Raw genomic sequence first — 18,402 nt, 5'->3', positions numbered from 1 at the left:
TTGAATTTTGAGACTTAAGAAGGTTTTTTAAAATTCATGAATTCTCATCTCAGAAGAAAGCTACTAGGTTTTATATACTTCCTTACTGCCACCTAGTGTAGATTAATATACTGCAAGAAAAAGGCAACACATACACCAATTTATCAATGTTAAGACCAAAGCTGGTGGCTAATCAATTTCTGAACAAATATCTTGATGTAGCTCTATGAGTTCCAAATATCGTATGGGAGCCTCTCCGTTCACTAATATGGCTTTCTCTGGCCTTCGGAGACTGTTAAAAGGGCTCCCTTTTGTTTTGAGATTATGACTTTTTTATAATAATGTTAAAATGTATTTTAATGAATATTGATGATTGATGCAAAGAGGGGGGTGTGTTTCATTTTATTATTATATTTTGATTACCTTACTTGGAAAAAAAAATTGGGACAGCTGGTCATCCTTTCTTGAGAAGGCTAAGACGTGTTCCGAGACACCTGAGCACCATCTCTTGTTTTCTTCACTCCCCATTATGAGGACAGGACCTCACTCGGGCTGAGTTGGTTCAAAATCTGGACATCTGTGCATCTGATGCAGACATCGTCTTGACGGAGGGACACAGATAGTTAGTGTAACTGCTTCTTGAATGGTGATAAAAATGCCACAAAAAGCTTATGGTGAAGGAAGAATTGGGGGTCCAACTCAATTCTGGCAGGCTTCCAACAGCTTAGAAAGTATCACCAGACACTCTACAGAGACAGATATAAATGCTCTACAGCGAAACAAGGGCAAGGGAAAATCTGCACTGAAACACACTGCATCTATTCCCAGGCCGTGCAGCTGCATCACATCCATTAATTTCTGTACCACTGGACAAATAAATTGGATCTTCTAGCATGTGTGTGATGTGTGTGTGTGTGTGTGTGCATGTGTCTCCATATTCGCTTCCTATCAATCCAACACCAAACTGATAGCTGTACTTTACTGCCCCCCTTACCCACATTCCCATTTTTGTTTTTCTTGTTGAAATTTTACAGGACTATAAAATCCACAAGTCTAGGAACCATTGACATAGCTGATGAAAATAACGGAATGTGAAAGGAATGAGCTATTTTGGAAACTTATTCCCTTTTGGTCTCTTGTCGATATGAGTACAATCTGTTAATTATGACATATGGACTGTTGGCCAACAGATCCCGGTGAGATGCCAGTTTGGGGAATAGAGTGGCTGGTGGGGGAGTTGATTCATGAGAAGGGGGCGTGCATTACTTGAATTTGGAAAGAGAAGCCGTCACGGGAGCCCAAGGCTAAAACTGATTCACAGGTTTGCTTAGAAACAGGCCTGTACCTGGCCTTTTATTGCACAGTGATCTGTGAGCAGAGGTTTGTAGGCACGTTTCCTCAGCAAGAGACAAATTTCCAAAAGGCGAAGCTTAGACAGCAGAGACACAGGTCACTAAACACATCTTCTACTTCCTTCTTACCTCTTAGGTTTTATAAAACTGTGGCTTCTATTGCCAGGTGTTTTTGTTTTTTCTCTTCTCCTTCATATTTTTCTTTAATCAATATCATAGTAAAGACTTAAGAAAAGTATCTTATCAAACTCTAAAAATTTGTCTAGCCATTAAAATATATATTCAAGTTCTTCTTTCTGTTCATTTAGACATTTAATATTTCTCAAGGCAGCGTCTGATTAGTCAAGAGACACTTATTCTCCCTTTTTGAAATACTTCAAGTGCTTATTGTTGGCAGAATTCTGACAGCCTCCAAAGCTTTAGCAAAGCGCACCAACTTGGTTTAATTCAGGAAAAGCCTCATTAACTCAACTAGATCAGAGAGAGTCTCTCTGCCAAAAATTAACCTATTTAGCACAGAAATAGTTCCTCTTTACCTGTAATTGTCATTTCTTCCAGATCACTGCAGTCAGACTGTCACTGTTTTTTTTGTTGTTGTTGTTGTTTTCTCCACCCACAAAGACTGAGACTCCTGCAGCTCACAGAATGATCTGGCATTTCACGATATTGGGCTCATTTAAAGGGCCATATACATATTTTCTCAATTATAATCTATGCTGTCCTAAATACAGTTTTTTGCTCTAATGGATTTTTTAGAAATTATCTAACTTGAAAAATCCCAGTTTTAGCACTAATGCTAAACTTTTATAAGTGATATTTATTTCAGGTCTTCCCTTTAAAATGAATAGTTATGGCTGTTTGAATAAAACAGGGAAGTTGTTAACCTATTCTTTCAAAGGGAATTTTTTTTGCCACTGATTCATACAATAATGGAAAAGAGAAAAGTAGCATGCATGAGAACCAGTAAAAGTGCTTTCTTACTCTGTAATCATTGAAGAGTGGGGAATGGTATAATATTTGATTCTTTATTACTACTTTTAAAGGCAATATGTCAAATGTGAACACTTTTGTTCACTTTCACCAAATTGAGTTCTCTTTGCTTTTTTTAGCAGCACTGACTTAAAAAGCTTAAGTTATAAAATGAGCAGTTAAGTGTTTTATTGATGAGAAAAATTTAAGTTGAAATGAAGATGAATTACTAAGAATCATAAAATGATTGAGCTGGAAGGCAGTTTAAAGAAAATACAATCAAACGTTCATTGACTCCTCATTTGGTTGTTCCACAGATGAGGAAACTTGAGTCCTAATGAATTGCTTAATTCCACAGACCTAATCAGTTGGGGGGGAGAATTTACTTCATTTTTTTAAGGAAGCCAGTAATATATTGTCTTAGATTAGTTGCTGCAAAAGCATAGTTTGTTTTCAAACTCTATCAAAATTTGTAAAAATTAGCATATGTCCAATATTTAATAAATACTATTTGGTAAGGTATTATAAGTGTAACATTCTTTGTATAAAATAGATAATAAATGAAAGTATTTACGTTACTGAGTTTTTCATGGGTATTCATAGTAGAAATGAGATCAGTAGTTTTAAACTTATTATTAATTGAATTGGTTGGATTCGTGTGTTGTTGAATAGATTTTTAATAAATAATTGACACTTGAGATGGAATCATATTCTTAACCAAACCTCACATAGGCAGAAACACACAGAAGCCCTCACAACCAAAGTCCCAGAGGCAAAGCAAAGCCAGAACAAAGGGCTTGCCATGATCTACCTCTTTGAGCAGAGAAATACCCTAATTCCCAGCACACTCCTTGCAAAAGAAATGTTACATCTGTGCCAGTCTTGAACAAACTTCTTCTTTCTGGAACTTCAGGCTTTACTGTCCCTAAGAATGGCCCTTGAGAACTACCACGGCATTTATTATTTAGCCATGCTCCTGAAAATTTCAGATCCCCAAGACTTCATCATTTAGTATGATTTGATGTGTGTTTTCCTTTAGATATAGCAGATTTGACCACCTTGTATTAATAATATGTAATTAATTATTACATCATTTGTAATATATATAATATGATAATATAAATATAATATATAAACCGTAATTATATAATACAAATACACATTATATTATAAAATTATATATATTAATCATATATAAATTATAATTTATATACTTAAATATTTAAATATATTAATTATATATCATTATAGTATTTATATATAAATTATAATCTATATTTAACTTAGTAAATATGTTATATTTATCATATTAAATATGAATTATATGTATTTATATAAATATATTTAACTTAAATATAAATTATAATTTATATATAAATAATAGATAATGATATATAACTAATACACCATGCAATTAATAATATTTATATAATTATAGTAAACAGGGTTGAGATTAATCCTAGCCTTTTGTTTCAGAAATAAAACTTCCTTTTCAAAGGACAGAGAAATAAATTAAAAGAAGTAATGATCAAAAGCACAATGAATAAACTCTAGAGATCAGAGGCCTACTGTACATTGTACCCATAGTCAACAATAATGTATAATTAAAAATTTGTTAAGAGGGTAGACCTCACGTTATGGTTCTTACAGCAATAAAGTAAATTAAAAAAAAAATAGGGTAAAAAGAAGCATCGTTTGTAATCATTCCAACAAGTTAACAGCTTACACCAAAGGCAGACCCTTGACTATTTTCCCTTCTCTCCTTCCCCACTTACTCTCTTACCACGGCTGTCTCTGGTGAATTGCAAACTGAGTTACTTCCTAGCTTTTCCCCCAGCTTCTACGCTTAGAAAATCTTTGTCTCAAGAGCGGGGAAGAAAGTCCTAGATGCCTTACAGGCAGCTGAGACGTTCTCCTCCTGGAGCACAATTAACACCTGGCTAAAAGCAAGGTTCTATCAGGTGTGCTTTACTTACGTCTGCCAAGACCAGTCCACCTTTCATCAAGTAAGACCACCCTGTCACAGGATTCCATAAGAAAGACAAAAAGAAAACTATACCCTTTTGCTAAAGAAAGACATTTCCTTCGGTAATTGAACCAACCCAAATAAAAAGCATTTGGCTTACCTGGAATGACCTGGGTTTCTTTACTGGACATGGATCAACCAGGAGACTGAGTCACAGTTCTTTCATTGGTCAAATCAGCCTCTATCTGAAGTTATGGTCACTTTCTGCAAAACATAAATTCCAAGGAAAACTCTTACATAAGACATTTTATTTGGAAAATGTTTAACTGAGTTGCGGATGCCTTTGGAGAATATATTTCAAAGGAATAACCCTACTGGCCCCTAACGACTTCGTTTTCTCTGAAAAGAAAAGAAAAAAATGTAATTCAGTTATACCAGAATTTCAACTAAAATTAATAAGATTTTACAACTTGCTTTCCTGTATTTTGTGTTTCCAAATCCTTGAGTTCTCAAGTCTGCTGTTAAACTTTTAGTTCACAGTTGTATAGCTTAATACCTTTTCTAATGAGTGAGTAAAAACAGAAGGAAATTAGAGGTCATTGTACAAAAATTTGAACATGATGAAATGTTTTACATTATTTTTCCTTAGAAATTCTCAAATGTGTTAGTGTATTTAACCAATTCAAGACTATTCATTTGTTCTACAAATATTGTCTGAGCGCTCACACCTGGCAGTGTCCTAGGCACTGAGATTACGCTGAAGTGAACAATTATCCCTCTCTTCATAAACTAGACAGCGGGAAGGGAGAGTGCATATGAACAATAATCAAATAACTAGGTGATCAATATGACACACTTCAAAATATGCTTCTGAGATTATGAAAATGGCTCTAATTTAGATTAAGCGATAAGGAAGCGTTACCTAAGCCAATAGCATTTATACTGAAGCCAAATGAATACACAGAAGACTGAAGACTATGGAGGGAGTCTCTCGCAGGCAGAGGGGCCCTGAGGTGAAAAGGATTAGGTTTATTCGGAAACTAAAAGCACAGATTTAATAGAATAGTGATTTTGAGGGAGAAGGATATAAAATAGAGTTGAAGAGTGTAAAGCTTCTATTACATGGAAGGATTGGGGTCTCTATCCTAAATACAACAGTAAGTCATAAGAGAGTTTTCACAGCAGAGGAACCTAGTCCAGCCTGTGTGTGTGTTTTTAATTAATTTTTATTGTTGTATAGTTGATTTACAATGCTGTGTTAGTTTCAGGTGTACAGCAAAGTGAATCAGTTATACATATATCCACTCTTTTTAGATTCTTTTTCCTTATAGGTCATTACAGAGTATTGAGTAGAGTTCCCTGTACTATACAATAGGTTCTTATTAGTTGTCTATTTTACATATAGTAGTGTATATATGTCCATCCCAATCTCCCAGTTTATTCTTCCCCCCAACTTTCCCCCTTGGCTTATATGTGGAATCTAAAAAAATGGTACAAGTGAACTTATTTACAAAATAGAAATAGAGTCACAGATGTAGAAAACAAACTGACTGAGTGTTTTAAGCTTACTTTGTTTTATTCAGGGCTGTGTATGCTTTCCATGGGCTGGAAGCACCTTTGCCTTTACGAGCCCCTTGTTCCATTTTATATTTGGAGTTGACCCTTGAACAGTGCAGGCATTAGGGGCACTGACCCACCTTCCAAAGTGGAAAGTCCTGTATAACTTTACAGTCAGCCGTCCACATCCTCAGATTCTGCAAACTCGGCTTCCACCAACCTCGTTCTGCATCCCAGATTCAACCAGCCTTGGATTGTATAATACATATTTGGTGGAAAAAAACCCATATTAAGAGGATCTGTGCAGCTCAAAACTGTGTTGCTCAAGGGCCAACTCAAGGGCCAACTGTATGTGTGTGTGTGTGTGTGTATATATATCACTGTGTTGGCATAAAGATGAATACAATCCAGGCTGGACTATATCTGTGTGTGTGTATACATATATATAGTATATATAATAAATATACTTTATTTTAAAATATATACTATATATGTATATGATATATACATAATATATATATACACATTTTTCTCTGATATTATAAAACATTTTCACTGGCCCCTAGTATTATCATGGACTCTCGGCCCCGTGTCTACTCTACCCAAGGCATAAGGCAGCCCTGGTCTTATCAGCAGAGAACAGATTTTCGTCCGGATAAAGTAGAAATCTCTTCCACGAGGATAAGCAAGAGAAGGTGGCAGACACAGGCAAGAAAAATCAATAAACTGTTATTAATTTAGCTGTTAAATAAAGCTAAAACATAAACTATTGACTCAGACTCTTTGTGCTAAAAAGCCAAAAAAAGAAAAAAAATTTCCTTGTGGTCAGTTTAAAAAGTGACAGAAAGGAAAGCGAAAGAGATAAGGAGGCAGAGTAAGAAAGCTGAGCTGTGAAAAAAGAGGAATTAGAAGCCGAGATGGAAAGAAATGCGGGGAAGCAGAGTAACAGGAGAGAAGAGGGGTAATAGAGTGGAAGGTGTATGTGAAATCTCTTTGAAAGGTAAATGGGCTGTACAAACGCAGGGGAGTGTGACAGGAACACGGAAAAATTTCCTTGGGAGTCTGGAACCAACGCATTAAAAATCTTCTAATGATCATCTAGAGTCCTTCAGAAGAAATCAACAGAATGTGGGCCATTATCGAAATAGTGTTAGCGGGACAGAGCTTTAAAAGAGAGCATATGTAGGGCTTGTTAAACCGAAAATTTCTGCAGAGAGGTGTGTTAGCGGAAAGAAGGCAGGTGTTTTTTTTAACTGGAATCGTGTGCAAACTTGCTAGAGAAAATACACATGGGGGGGAGGTGTTTTTCTTGTTCTTTTTGTAAATTTTCAGAAAATCGTTATAAGAAATAAGTCAATGTATGTTCACAGCCTCCCTTTCTCCCAGTAGAATTTGAGAAACTCTGTGCTCTTTGTCGAAGTACCTTTTCACGTTCTGCCCTACGTGGAACAGGAACGACACCCTACAGCGGGAGGCCCAGCAGTGATGGGGACCTTTCTCCCCTTGACCCCTCCACTCTCGGCAACTACACTTGGTCGTATGTGTCATCTTGGCCAGGCTACAGTACCCAGGGACTCACTCAAACACTAATCTAGGTACTACTATGCAGGTATTTTGTAGATGTGGGTAACCCACAGAGATCAGCTGACTTTAAGTAAAGGAGATTATGCTCGACGATGTGGATGGGTCTAACGGATCCGTTGGAGGGACATAAAAGCAAAAAACTGAGGTTTCTGTGAGAAAGAAAAAATTCTGCTTCAAGTCTGCAATGCCAACTCCTGCCTAAGACTTTCCAGCCTGCTGGCCTGCCCTGCGATGTTCAGACTTGCTGTCCCCTACAATTGTGTGAGCCAATTCTTGGCAATAAACCTCTTAATATATATATCCTACTGATTCTATTTCTCTGGAGAACTCTGACGGGTGCAGATTTTGGTACTGGGAGTGGTTCTAGAGGAACAGATTCTTAAGGATGAGCTTCTGAATTGGCTCTGGGGATTCCAGAGTTAGTTCTCTAAAGTTAGATTAAAGTTAGATCTAAAGGCACTAATAACTCTGTCTCCACTGTTACAGAGGGCACTGATTGTCCCTGGCATGATGTGGGAATAGGGATAGACAAAATATTACCACTGGTATCACTAATCATACTTAGAAAAGGTGAGGTTCTGGGTGACCACCTATTTGATATCTTAGAACATTTTTGTCAAACTAGGGAATATAATAATGAAAGTGACTCATGGCTGGACGAAGTGGGGAAAGAAAAGGATGAATTTAGGGCTTCCAATTCCCAACTCAACTGCAGCATAAATGACCTGAAAGATTCTGTGTGTGCCCTGAAAAAAAAATTCGTACCTCCTGTAGTTGAGGAGCTAAGATGTGTGAAAAACAAACCCAGAGACTCATCCTTCATTCTACAAGTGGCTAAATGACAACACAAATCCATTTCCCAGTCTCACAGGGTGTAGCTGGATAACCTTTTTCTGGAAAGAATCAGCTTGTGACTAATGCAGCCACTCAACCGTCTCAACAGAAGCCAGGAATAAAACACAGGTTTATCTAGGAGAAATCGTGGAGATTACTGTTGTCTGATGGTTTACACTCCTGTTAACTGCACAGAAAACTGACAATGGTTTTGAGAATTTTGTATCAGCAGAAACACTGCCAGCCTGGGACTGAGACACAGAAGACACACCAAGGAGAAGATGACATGACAACCAGAGGCAGAAATTGTAGTGATGCAGTTACAAGCCCAGGGAAACCAAGGATGGTTGGCAGCCACCAGAAGCCAGGAAGAGGCAAGGAAGGATTCTTCACCAGAGCCTTCAGAGGGAGCAAGGCCCTGCTGACATCTTGATTTCGGTCTAGTCCCCAGAACTATGAGAGAATAAATTTCTGTTGTTCTAACGCAATACTTTGTGGCCATTTGTTAGAGAGCCCAAGGACACTAACAGCATCTATATCCATCAAGTCATTCATCCAACCCTCCCCATTGTGGTGGAAAATATTGAGAGACACAGAAATTATATATCTTCTGTTTCTTTTTGGAATGTTTGGGAATTCAGAGGGGATACGGTTTTGTAAAAGTTTCAGACTTTCCTCATATTTTCTCAGTTTTTCCAAGATCTATATGAAGCTTGGTGTATGAAAGACTGATCTATATAAAGATGGGTTGAAAAGAAAGATATCGGGTTTTCCTTCTCTTGACCCAGATATGATCACTATTATTAATTATTACTAAGGGAATCAAGAAAGAAAGTAGAGAGAGGAAAGGTCAAAGAGAGATAGGAAGGAAGGTGAGGGAGTAAGTGTATCACACATGCATGGCCTAGAAATGACATTAGTGGATCAATAACTGTCCCAAAATCCTAACAGGAGATGCCAGTCTCTGACTCTGTAACATCAACTATTTGGTTTGAAAGAGCTATTAGATATCATGTAGTGTAGAGACATAGTATTTGTTCAGAAGCATGACGTAAGGCAACATTTCAGCATGCCTAGATTGTGAACACATGTAGATGTTTCTACTGAGGAATAGGGACCATGGAGACAGATGTACAACCCTGATGGCCATGACCAGTGAGCTGGGAGACAGCCTGGTAAGCAGCAGCGCCGTCCTCGTTGAGCACGCCATGACACACGGGCATGGCTCTCTTCAAGGTAGGCAACCACATCTTGGTTCTCCTGGGTTGTAATCGTACAGCTTCAGAGATGCCTTTCATTCTGAAGGTTGAGCTGAGTGGGTCCCAGGCCATGTAGCTGAGCTATATACAACTACATATTTCAAAGAAAGGTCTTATGTTTACCAGAGTATGAAAAAGTTTAGGAGAGCGGGGTAAGGGAAACGAACGGTTCTAAAGAAAATAATAGAGTGACAATGTGAAGTACTATTTGTATCGTCATTAAACCTAATCTTTAAAACTGTTTGGGAAGACGTTTGATCATTTTGCACATCCTGCTAAAAATTGTACGATTTCAAAAATGTTGAAAACTATTGCAGTAAGATCTTTCACCACATTTTACAGATCTGCATTTCATATAAAGTACCACCAACCTTGGCTAGCTGTGTTGTCAAATCATAATAAATAGAAAACAGGCAATTAGAGGTGGGAGAGCTGAAAGGAATGACTACACTTAGAGTTGACAGCCTGGTAAGAAGGAAGTAGACGGCTAACCACTAATTAGCTACCCAGTAAAGAGCTAATTTGTCATAATAATAGCAACTCTCAGGTGTTTCTGAAGTGCCTTGAGTCTTTAAGTGCTGTTCCCACTGAGACTCAGTCAAGTGTAGGCATTTCAGGAGAACCAGTGAGGTACCCACAGATTACCTATTTTAGAGAACAACCTTGGAGCACCCTAGAGAAAAGATTGTTTGGGACCCCACAGTGTCTGTTACTCATTTTATCCTTTAGCTGAGTTCCCATGAACTTGTCTATTCTTAGGGAACCATGAGGCTGCAAGTAAGAAATGAGAGACCTGTTTCCACATAAAACTTCTGTGAGTTCTCAGGAGCAAAATAATTCAAAAGTGAGGGAAAATGTCCTTCCCACTCCTAAAGAGCAGCTTCAGAGATGTGACCCTGCCACAGAAGGAGCGTGCAGGCATCACAGGAAGTGGTACCAGAGTCGGCCGGTCATCTGGGGGCCACAGGTATCAAGGGCTTCATTTCATCATCAGTGGCAGAAGCAGTGGCCGGCCACGAAGCATCAACAGGCAACAGTCACTTTAGTGACGTCTTAACTCACTGCAGCAGGACGGTCTGAGAGTACAGATGACAAGGCCTGGGTGACAGATAAAGACACCTGTGACAGCAGGACCAGCAGGTGGCAGAGTGGAGGAGCCTTCATCTGCCAAGAGTTCAGGAGCAGAAAAAGACCTCATGGTGTATTTGAAAAGAATTGTCCTTTCTCCCTTTAGTACTTGTACAAATCATTAGGGAAGAAAAATCCTGCAGTAACAAATGGGGGTTAGAGTCAAAGAAAGATATTTATTGTCATTACTGCAACTTTATGTTTACTCCCTGCCCAACTCCAGATCCCATCTGGTAGTTCTAGGGAAATATTGACTTCATTAAGAAAAAGTGTTAATTATTTGATATATGCTATTTAAGATAGCAGGTGTTACGTAACACGTTTTAGGAGTGTTTTCACCAAAATGTTTTCTTTTTTAAGTTTTGTACTTTAAGTTGTATGCTTTGGTTATCTGTGAAATTCACTTATGTGGAATAGCGCATTCCCTGACAGATAAATATTGTTATAATAATAGAGTGTTAATCCCTGAACAAATTTGATTAAAGATGGGTTTAAGAAAAACTTGTATTAAGAACAACTCTTGGGGGGCTTCCCTGGTGGCGCAGTGGTTGAGAGTCCTCCTGCCAATGCAGGGGACACGGGTTCGTGCCCCGGTCCGGGAAGATCCCACATGCTGCGGAGCGGCTGGGCCCGTGAGCCATGGCCGCTGAGCCTGCGTGTCCGGAGCCTGTGCTCCGCAACGCGAGAGGCCACAACAGTGAGAGGCCCGCGTACCGCAAAAAAAACAAAAACAAAAAAGAACAACTCTTGGTTTAATTAGGAGCAAAGGGACTTCTATTTTCAATAATTATCTATTAAAGTTGGGCCAGACTATAAAATCTGGATTGATTTTATTGCCCAATGCCTTTTTAAAAATTATTATTCTTTCTTTCCATCCCTACTATAGTCTAGCTGTTAAAAATGCAAATTTATGGCTGATTTCCTCAGTAGCATAAATATTCAAGTTCTAAAGTCAATGTAGTTTGCTTAGAAAAACTCTTACCAGTCACAGAGGAAGTCAAACATTTAACTGCTTCACAGCTGGCTGTCTTCTGCTGTGGGCAGCTTCAGCCATTCCTTGGTGCTACACTGGACTATAAAATTAACAACTGAGCATTACGATCCTCTGCAGGGCATCGTGCATCTGGCCCGAGGATGCATGTTGGGCAGCAGTGACATGGGTAAGTAACTGCAAAAAGACACCAGATTCCCAAATTAGATTGACTTTCTTTTTTTTTTTTTACAGCAGAGGCTCTCATATCCAATTTGCATACTGTACGTTATCAACCCAAATGCTAATAAAATGTGCCCTGAGCAAATTGTTGCTTTGAATGGAAAATGAGATCTGTGGAATAAAAAGAGAAAGCAGTAGTGGGGAGAATTTAAATGTACACTCATCATGTAATAAATATTTTTGCATGTTTTCCCATTAAAGTATTAAATTTTCCTTGTTCAGGATTTTTTACAAATGAGGAAGAACCATGCTTATATCTAGACCTCAGATAGGCTCTCTCACACCTGAGGCCACAGCAGAAGGTATAAAATGTCTTGACTGTGAACATGGCTCAGCCTTGGATAAGATCACTAAGGAGTCTTTCCTAAAAAACTAATTCAAGGGATTCCCTGGTGGCGCAGTGGTTGACAGTCCACCTGCCGATGCAGGGGACGCGGCTTCGTGCCCTGGTCCGGGAAGATCCCACATGCCGCGGAGCGGCTGGGCCCGTGAGCCATGGCCGCTGAGCCTGTGCATCCGGAGCCTGTGCTCCGCAACGGGAGAGGCCACAACAGTGAGAGGCCCGCGTACTGCAAAAAAAAAAAAAAAAAACTAATTCAAGAAGAAATACATCACCCTAAATTTCAAGACAGGTAGTAAATCAATTTCAAAAAATGGTAGAGCCCAGGTAAACTATGTTTGAGGATACAATGAACTCTGTGGTGTGTATGTATTGTATATATATACAATGCACATATATATATAATGCACATATATACGTATATATAATGTGATGCTTAATACGATGCAGGCCCAGGGTAAACATTCAATCAATGCATCTTTTGTTTGTTTTATAGGGAACAAAAAGCAGCAACAAACAGAAGTGCTGGGAATTTTCCATGTCTCAGAAAAGAGGGATGGAATGCTATTTTTCTTTATATCAGTTGATAAAAAGCTTTCTCGTACCATCTATTTTCTCCTAAAAAATGGATTGTAATTTTATTCCAAAAAGGTAATTTCAAAGCAAGTGAAAAAGTGCTTATTTTTGCCTCAGATTCAGCTATTTCATTGGAAGATAGCGATTAAGCAACAAATATGAATCTTTGAAGTAGTTCTCCATTCTGGTTTCCAGAGCTAACAAATGGGGCATGTTTTGCCTAGGACACTCCAACAGAAGAAGGGAAGTTGTAAAACATACTTGTTCCCTTCTCACCTCCATCAGTGACTAATACAGTGCCAAGACCTGCAGCGCCTCTTTTTCTGGGACCGTTCTATAAATGGAAGGGTCTTTTAAAGTCTAGCAAAGGGCAGATCATTTTTTGAGCCTTCTCCAGAGATCTAAGGGAGTAAAGAGAGTGAACAGGAAGCAAAGAGCAGAAGTGACATCCTCCTTTCTCTTTGGTGGGATGGGACCAACTCCTACATGGGATGGGGAAATGGCTTAAAACTTATGAACTTCAGTGGATGCTTTATCAATCTATAATTTCTAATGAGTTAAAATATGACTATCCCACAAATATAGAATAAAGATATGACAAGGATATATTTAACTCATTAATCAGAAAACCAGCAGGATGGTAAAGCTGGTTCAGAGCAGAATTTGAAAGACTGAGTATACACAGGCAAAAGAGAAATGTAGTAGTTTACGTTTAAGGTCTATCTTGAAAAGGTTTTTGTTTATTTATTCATTTCTTCAACAACCATTATTATGTGCTCACTCTGTTGCAGGGACTGTGCTAGGTCCTGGTTCAAGGCTAAAAAGTAATTAAGTGAAAGTGTTTTGTAATGTATTATATAAATATAGAAAAAAGGTAACTACTACTGTTAGGGAACAAAATTTAACTGAGTAAAAGTTAAAGATCTTACTGCCTTTATTCAGTGATTCATGAATCAGGCAGCTTCCAATCTAGCAGAGAGAAAGGAGCTCCGAAGAGCTGTACAAGGAGAGATGTTTACAGACCAAAGGGAGCAGGGACAAGGAACTTACACTGGGCGTGTGCTGGTGGTTGAAGCAGGGCTGCTCCCCTTACATCAGCAGAGGGAAGGCTTGGAGGGTCAGGTACCCTGAGCTGAGCAGGCAAGAGCTGACTGGGTGGCCTGGGCCTGCCTTCTCTGGGTGAGCTGAGCACAGAAACTCAGTTAAGTTTTGCTTTGCTGACCTGGGGCTTAGCATGAGTGACTCCGTCTTGGGCCTCATCTGGTGACGTTAACACTATAATAATATCCAGGAGAGTGCATGTGCTTTTGCTGTTAAGTCCATACTGTTAAGGAAACAGAAGGATTGGGATGTTTTGCTGTATAATGGCATTACAAAGACCTCAGTCACTAGAGTTAAAAAGTTGCCTAGAGCCTACATTCAGGAACAGTCTCAAATTCAAGTCAACCTCCCCCCACTGAAGGCCGACAGACTCCAAAGTGTGGAAGGTGCAGCTGAGCCTTGGCTGGAAGTGAAAGTGATGCAGCAGGTAGTGCCCCCCGCAAGGAGCCAACACTGCCAGTGACTGTAAGGCAAACCTTCTAATAAAACCTGGTACTGCTGTTTTAATAGAATTTCATACATATACTTGGATCTCACCTATGTGTACAATGCTGCATCTCGGGAACTGGGGTTTGCTGCAAGAGATCAGCTAATTTGGAGCACAAAATTCTCTTGGATGTTTACCTGTGGTTAGTTCACAAATGCAAGGTCTGTGGCCCATTCTAAACCACTCTGGCTATAGTGAGATGATACTTTCTTACATTTTACGGTGAGATGAGATGAAGAGAGCTAAAATTACCTGTGCATCCCCTCATCCCCTACCTCCCATTTCAAATATCCTAATCACCTCCAGAAGACCCCACTTAATCAAATGCCTACCTGAAATAAAACTATCAGCCAGGAGGAAAAATGACACAGCTTATTCAGAACTAGGAAGAAAAAATGCAAAAATCACATTTTTCTAGCTCTTCCATTCATTCTACAAATACATATTGAGTGTCTACTATTTGTCAGGCACTGTGCTAGGTACTTGGGATAAATCAGTAAACAAAAGAGAAGGAAAGACCGTGAAAAATAAATGATAAATGTTATAGAATTGTATTAGTATGAGTAATTCATATTAGCTTTTGCAAAACAAATACCCCCAAATCTCAATGGTTTAACCAAAAAGATTTATTTTCTCTCATATTGCAGTCTATTATGTGCTGGGGCCGTCATCCACCCTATGAGTATCCCATCTGGAAACATGACATCTAAAAACTGTACCAAGAGGCAAAAGAAGAGAAAAATAAAGAGAGCACAACTGCCTTGACTAAGAAATGGCATATATTACTTCTGCTTATATTGGATTGGCCAAAATCAATCATATGTTCCCAGGCTAACTGCAGTGGAAGCTGGGAATTCTAGAGTAGCTCATAGATATTTGATGAACAGTCACTGCCATAGCACAGTAGAAGTTTAAAAATGCAACGGAAAATAAAGAATAGGGAAAGGAGGCATTACGAGTAGAGCACCGAGTGGTGAGCAGGTTGTGATTTCAGTTGGGTGGTGAGGGACAGCCTCATTCAGCAGGTGACTTTGGAAACAAGGATTTGAAAGAGAGGGAATGATTCATGTAGACATTTGGGAGAAGAGAACTGTAGGCAGAGGAATTAGCCAAAGGCAAAGTAATTAGGCAAGAGTGTGTTTGGCTTGCTGAAGGGGTGTCCAAGGAGGCCACTGTGTCTAGAACAGACTGAGTGAGGAGAGAGGCCAGGTTGCTGAGGGGCTTGTAGTTCACTCTAAGAATTTAGTTTTTGCTCTGAAAAGTGGACCTTCTGTAGGATATTGAACAAAGATGTAGCATGACTTACATTTTAAATAGCCATTCTGCCTTGTGTATTGAGAATAGGCTGTATTGTCCAAGAAAGCTTAGGAAAAGGGAGATTATTGCAATAATTCGAGATAAAATAATGGTGGCTCCAATGAAGGTTGTAGCAACGAGAATGCTGAGAAGTGGCTGGATTCTGTATATATGCTGGAGATAATGCCAAGAGAAATTTCAAGCGGGTAGGACGTTGTATATAAGAGAAAAGAGGAGTCATGGGCTGATGCCATATTTTTGGCTTGAGCAACTGGCAGGACACAGTTGCCCTCACGTCAGATGCTGAAGAGGTTCTGGATTTCACCTAATGGAAACACTACCCTTAGACATTAAGTTTGGTTATACAGTTATTGAGTTAATTACAGAAGTCTAGGCTTAAAATGTAATTTAGAAGTTACCATCATATAGACAGCATTTAAGCAATGAGGTGGGATGAGACTTCCAAAGGGATGAGTACAAAAAGAAAAGAATCAAAGATTGAGCCCTGAGGCACTTCAGTATTAAGAGGTCAGGAAGAAAGGGAACATACAACAAAAAGATCTGTGAAAGAGCAACCAGTGATGTGGAAGGAAAACCAAGAGAATGTGGTATCATGGAAACCAAATGAAAAGAAAAACAAAAAATCAAGGAAGAGGAGTGATTGATTATGCCGAATGCTGTTGATAAGTCAGGTAAGTCAGGATGAGATCACTGACAATTGAATTTAGCGATGAGAAAATAACTGGAGACCTTGGAAAGAGACTGTTCAGTGAAAGAAAAGAATTTTCACTGAAAATTAGCAAAAGCCTAATTTGATTTAGGCGAGAATGGAGGAGAGAGGAATTGGAAACCGAATAAAGAACTCTTTCGAGAATTTTTCCTGCAAATTGTAGCAAACTAAGGAATGGGACATTTGCAGGGGGAAATTGGGGTTAAAAAAAAAGGATTTCTAAAGATAGGAAATTCACCTCATTTTTATGTGTTGGTTTGAATGTTCCGGTAAACGGAAAATGAATGATGTAAAGAAGAGAGAAGAGAAAAGAAAGTGTCGTGTCCATGAGTGGCAAGAAGGATGGAATTTAGAATAGAAATGAAGTGATTAACCCTAGAGAGAAACCCAGATTAGGGGGAAAGAATGTCTAAAATGGGTCTTTAGGGAAGAATAATGAAAAAAAAAAAAGTGAGAAGTACTGATCTATTGTAAGACACAGTATGGTAGAGTAAATAAGATAATAGGATTAGGGGATGGATTTTGTTAAAGAAGTATTTTATGAGTTCCAGGGGTTGCCATTTAATATATAAAGGCTGGGCAGGCACAACAGTTGAGTTTCTTTTATGATTGATTAACCCTGAAGTTGAAATTAGAAATAAGAGGGATGTTACAAAATGGAAGCAAAAGATAAACAAGTCATAGTTCTTCTAGGAAAGTGAGGATAAAGGAAGGGAAACAGAAGTTGGAAGGCAGAGAGAGGAAGGCACACAGGTTGGCATTTTCTCTTTATTCCACTTTCCCCGCCTTGAGAGTTAAGGGTGGCTTTAGAACCATTCAGATAAATTGGAGGAACTTCAAAGGCAGCAGGCTTTTGCTTTGACCCATTTTGTTTGCTCCCAGCATACATATGTTGAAAACTGTTGCTCCCCAACCTAATGTGTACCATCCATCAGAGGACCCTGCCGACAACTTTTGTTTATGCAAAGGGAAACCAAGTTGTCCTTTGTTGCCATAAAATGTGGATAAAACCAAAAATGTGTGCAAGTGTGACTGAAGACCCTGCCGGAGTGAGCTGTTGTAGGTGTTTGCTCTATCACCTGGACCTGGGCCAGGACCTCTGAGAAGATTCCCACACCATGAAAGCCGAGGTGGTGCTGAGCCAGCAGAAGACTGTTAGTTACTGAAGAATCCAAGAAAAATCAGCCCAACTCAAAGACACCAGCAGAAAACCCAGGGAATGGACTTTTATCCTCAAGGTGAAGCATGTGGTCAGTGTTATCCATTCACTTCCACAGCCCTCTCCACAAAATCCTTGCATAAAATGCCCTCCTGGAGAGCAGAAGGATGGTGATAGAAATCTGACAGCCTAAATACTCTTACCTGAAGACACTGCAAACCATCTAAAGAGAGGTCAGGTGTCCAGCTGGCCCCTCCCTTCTTTCGGTTGCACTGACTCTTGAAGACTACTAGCATCTCTTCCATTGCTTCAAGGGGCCCCTCTGATTAGCTGCTGTCTGTGCTATGCTAATCATTAAGTGTTTTGAATCTCTTTCCTAAAGATACTTTCTAAATTGTTACACCAGGTCATTTTAAACCTATTTAGACTAAAAATTATTATTTTCTCTCATTCTCAGCAAGTGAGCAGTGCAGAAGGCCAGCTAAGACAGAGACAGAATAACGGAGCTATGTTTCCCCTACATTGTGTCATTTCTAAATGATGGTTTAAGAAAGTGTATCACTTCACCATGAGTAATGCTGGCCCAAGAAGAGTATGGGTACTAAGAGGGTTAGGGTTACAAGGAATTGGAAAAAATATTTACTCTTTTCTTCATTCACTACATGTTGACTGGGTGTCTTCTATGCATGATGCATGGTTGACAGACAAGCCTGTGCTTAGAGGTACCAGGATACCATTCAAAAGTCCATGAGGTAAAATCTTGTATGAGGGTATACCTAGCTCTTAATTTGTAATATGTTTGCAATAGCCATCAAATAAACCAGAAATCTGGGTTTCAAAATATGAAATTTAGGTCTTCTCTTAGGCATATG

Source organism: Pseudorca crassidens, chromosome 8 (assembly GCF_039906515.1).
Source record: "Pseudorca crassidens isolate mPseCra1 chromosome 8, mPseCra1.hap1, whole genome shotgun sequence".
NCBI lineage: Eukaryota > Metazoa > Chordata > Mammalia > Artiodactyla > Delphinidae > Pseudorca > Pseudorca crassidens.
Note: the sequence above shows the minus strand (reverse complement) of the source record.